The 5043-nt window shown below is 42.4% G+C and overlaps 1 pseudogene across 1 annotated transcript; it reads left to right on the forward strand.

Moving 5' to 3' along the window:
* Window positions 1–327: 327 nt before the first annotated feature.
* On the forward strand, window positions 328–1326 carry LOC308239480 (procathepsin L-like; annotated as a pseudogene). The gene has a single exon. The product of its transcript is annotated as a procathepsin L-like (transcript).
* Window positions 1327–5043: the final 3717 nt, after the last annotated feature.

Below are 5043 nucleotides of genomic sequence, written 5' to 3' on the forward strand. Positions count from 1 at the left end.
TAACCAGCATCCTTAGCTCCTGGGCTGTACAAAAGCAGATGGTGACATGGATTTGGCTCATGGACCGATGTTGGCCATTCCCTGCTGTGTAGGATAACACTCTCTTTTATTTTTTCATATATGTTCAATAGTTTACTTTCAGAACGTTTACAAAATAAAGAAAATCCATTGATAAATAATGCGTGAGAACTACTGAGCATAATGACATTTTAAATCATATTAACACCAGTTTTTGGTTACTGGGGTGGCTCATAAAAATCAAAGTTCTGGGAGATCCTGGATCAGCACGCACTGACTGCCCGGCTGCGCCCCTGAAGGTTTTGAAACATGAATCCTTCACTCTTCTTGATTGCCCTTTACTATAGCTTCAGCTGAGCCAAAACTTGAGGAAGTTTAGAGGCACGATGGCACCGGTGGAAGGCAACACACGGTAAACTATATGGCTCCAATGAGGAAGGATGGAGGAGAACAGTGTGGGAGATGAATATGAAAATGATTGACCTGCACAACCAAGAATACAACCTAGGGAGACAGAGCTTCACCTTGGCAATGAATGCTTTTGGTGACATGACCAACAAAGAATTCACGCAGGTGATGAGTGGCCATCAAAACCAGAAGCACAAGCAAAGGAGAGTGTTCTGGGAACCTTACGTTGCTGAAACCCCCCCAACTGTGGATTGGAGAGAAGAAGGCTATGGAACTCCAGTGAAGAACCAGGGTCACGGTGGTTCTTGTTGGGCATTTAGTGCGACCGGTGCCCTTGAAGGACAGATGTTCTGGAAAACTGGCAAACTTATCTCATTGAGTGAGCAGAACCTTGTGGACTGCTCTCAGGCTCAAGGCAATGAGGGCTGCAATGGTGGCCTAATGGATAATGCCTTCCAGTATGTTAAGTCCGACGGAGGCCTGGACTCAGAGGAGTCCTATCCATATCATGCAAAGGTTGGACCCTGCAAATATAGGCCCGAAGATTCTGTTGCCAATGACACTGGCTTCGTGGCCATCCCTGAGCAGGAGAGTGCCCTCATGAAGGCAGTGGCAATCGTGGGGCCCATCTTTGTTGCTATAGATGCAAGCCATCTTAGCTTCCGGTTCTATGAAAGTGGCATTTATTATGAGGAGCACTGCAGCAGCATAGATCTAGATCGTGGCATTCTGGTGGTTAGTTATGGCTTTGAAGGAGAAGAATCAAGTAACAGTAAATATTGGATTGTCAGGAACAGCTGGGGTGAAGCTTGGGGCAAGAATGGCTACATAAAGATGGCCAAAGACTGGAACCACCACTGTGGAATCACCACCGCGGCCAGCTATCCTAGTGTGAGATGATGCTGATAAAGAAAGACTTGATTGAGAACAGGATACCCAGAGGAAGAATTTTTATCTTAAAACTGACCACATTTGACTTAATGGGATACAACACTTGAATCTTGAAGATCCAAACTGTGATTTGAATGCTGTGATGTTTTACATTGGTAAAATGTTACCACTTCTTTTATAAGGATGCATAATTTTTTACCTTTTAAGATAAAACTTAATTTTTATTATTATTTTTAAAAAACAAAGTTCTATATTTCTTTTAAAAATACCTTTTCATTGAATTTTTTTATTGTGATAATTGTACATTCACATGCAGTTGTAACACAAAGAAACCCCTTGGACCCTTTGCTTCATTTCCCTCTATGGTTACAGTTGCAAAACCATAGCATAATATCAAAAGCAGAAAGTAGACATTAATATAACCTACCGAGTTATTTAGATTTCCCCAGTTTTACTGGTATTGCCGTGTGCATGTATGTATTTAGCTCTGTGCAATTCTGTCACATGTGCAAATTTGTCTGTCTACCACCAGGATGAAGCTATTAAGAGTCCCGTCACCACTAGGATTCCTTGTGTTATCCCTTCATAACTACATCAGCCTCCCTCCTTTACCCCCACCCCTAACCCTGCAACCACTAATCTGTTCTTTATTTCTAAAATATTATTTCAGGAATTTTATATAAATGGAATCATACAGCATATAACCTTTGGGAAATGGCTTGCTTGGCTCAGAATAATTCCCTGGAGATTCCTCCAGTTTGTTGAATGTATCAACAATCCATCCCTTTTTATTGCTATGTCGTAGTCCATGGTATGGACGTACCACAGCTTGTTTAACCCTACATGCATGGAAGGACGTGTGTGTTCGTTCTAGGTTCAGGCTAACATGAATACTCGTAAAGCCTTTATGAATGTTTATGTACAGGTATTTGTGTGAATAGTTCACTTCTCTGGGAGAAATGTCCAAGAGTGCAGTTTCTGGGCTATCTGATAAATGCATACTTAGAACTTTTCAAAATTCCCTTTGGGCATATTTCAAAATCAGCATTTTTAACATTATCACAAAAATACCTGGTATTGAATGATGCCACGGTAAAGGCCCTTTACAATTTTCCTGCCATCACACATTTTCATTTTACAGGACCAGGGACTCCAGACTAGGGACCTTAACTGACCCCAAAGGGTGACAAGTTACATAATGGTCAGTGAGGACCAAGCAAACACAAGAACTCACTTCTTCTGTCTCACCATTTTATGCTCTCCTACTCTCACACTGCACCAGTAAAGTTACAGATGGAAACAGTGAAAGACAGGGTGTTTCTCATCACGAAAGAAGGGACATGATTTACTTGACTCTTAGGGACGTTATGAGCTCACATCCAACCATCTGTCCTTTGCCTCAGCTTCCCTCCATGGGGCCTGTGTGGCTTCCCCGCTCATAACCTGAACTGCCTTATGGCACTGGCAAATGATCAGGGACAGCAAAGTGCAAACATGCAAACAATGTTTAATAATTCTCCCGGGTGTGGATGGGAACCAGAAACTCCAAAGCTCTGACGACAGCAAACAAACCCTTTTCATCAGGCCTCCAGGGGCTGTGCACCTGTATAGTTAACAAGTTGATTATACTGACCAAGGAGGGTTGAACCAGTTTTGATAAGTTACAACTTCTCAAATCTAAAGCCTTACCAGCCACGTTCTGAGGTCCTGAACAGCCCAAAGAAGGACTTATTTCAATTCTACATTAGCCTGCGCAATTGCTTTTCCGTCCCCTGGCATTGGGCTTCCCAGCCCCTTCACCGTCTCCCCAGAATCTCAAGGCCCTGCAAACAGTGCATCCACATCTGAAAACGCTTCTGCCCCCAATAGACTCGGAGGCCCAGCAGCAGCAGCAGCAGCAGCGGCCCACTTGTTAGAAATGCAGACTCTCAGGCCCGAGCCCAGGAGGATCAGAATTTGTGCAGGTGGGACCCAGCCATCGGCTTCCTCACTATCTCTTACCTGGAGATTCTGAAGCTCACTAAGGCTGGAGCAATGTCCTCAACCTCTGCAGAACTCTTCCAGGTAGATAATGGAAATGGAAACCATAGCTTGCAAGTAAGTTGAAAGAGAACAGCCAACAGAACTGTTTCAGTCCTTTTCTGTCAATTACACAGTCTTTATGAGGTCAATATTGATATAAGCATAAGCCAGAGTTGTTATTTCTGACATTCAACAGATCATAGCTTTCTTCACACTTGCTATATTTAAGTTATGTTTCTAATGAAAATGTTGAGTTTGTGCTTCTACTTAGCACCTATTTAAAATTCTTTATCAAACTGTAATTTCCTTGAGGGCAGGAGACGTGTGTCTCCATAGGCTAATAAATAGGTGCCTAATAAATGGTGGCTGAACAAACGAATGGCTTGTATTTTGTATTATAGTTGCTTCGTCCTCTCTTAAACTGTGCACGTTAAGGTTGTACGAGATGCTGAATTCTCGACCATATTCTGACTATCCTTATGTATCCAGCAGATTTCCCCGAACACAGTAAGTTCATAAAAGTTGTTGAATGAACAGTGAACAATAACAACCGACTAAATTGCATCTTTGATGCTACTGTATAGACTCTAAACGATTTTACTATGAACACTATTTCCATGTGCATGTGGGAAAAACTAATTTCATGTATGACACTTTGAATACCGTTTGACAAACATCACTACCTGCAAAACGGAACTTGAGAGCATGTTCAGAGAGGCTGTGGAGAAACCAAGGTAGCTACAACCAAGGCGCCTTCTTTCAGAAGGGGCCCTCATGGCACAGTAAAGGAGAAAGGAGACGATGGATATCCAGCCAGCTGAGCTAGCAAGACCAGCTTCTGTTTCTACCACAGTTTTTCTAGTAGAAAAACCAATTATGGTCTCACCAGAGGATCCAAATTCTAGCGTTAAGATAGGGCTGTCGCAAGCCCTTTGATGTTGAGCTCTTAGGTGTTCCTGCCTTGTTGGTTGTTCTGTAAGATGGAGAATAATTGACACCTCCACAGCAAGGTGTGATGACAAATAAGCACTCTTGGAGGATCAGGTGTGTTTGAAGGAAAAAAATCTTTACTCGAGGCTCTAAGTTATCTTAGCAAGGAAGATCCCTGCTCTTTAATTTTCAGATAGCTCATTGGAAGGACAGGAAATCGTAAGTGCGGTCCTCAGTGGTCTTTGTTCTAAGACACTACAGAGACACGGTTTTGTAATCTACCTTTCAGTAGAACAAGCAAATGAATCACTCAGCTGTGCTTCGGAATCTAAGAGGAGGATAAGTAAAATGAAGTGTTTATGGTAAGGAGACTTCAGCAATGAAATTCTTTGAAAAACTTACAATTATTAATAATCTCAGGGTGACTTCAACTTGGTTTCCTTTTCCATCAAAAGAATATTTCCTTGCACACACACACACACACACACACACACAAAGAACATTTCCTTCCTTACACACACACACACACACACAGAACATTTCCTTCCTTACACACACACACACACACACACACACAGAACATTTCCTTCCTTACACACACACACACACACACACAGAACATTTCCTTCCTTACACACACACACACACACACACACACACACACACAGAACATTTCCTTCCTTACACACACACACACACACACAGAACATTTCCTTCCTTACACACACACACACACACACAGAACATTTCCTTCCTTACACACACACACACACA

Source organism: Plecotus auritus (genome assembly GCF_963455305.1).
Source record: "Plecotus auritus genome assembly, chromosome: X".
NCBI lineage: Eukaryota > Metazoa > Chordata > Mammalia > Chiroptera > Vespertilionidae > Plecotus > Plecotus auritus.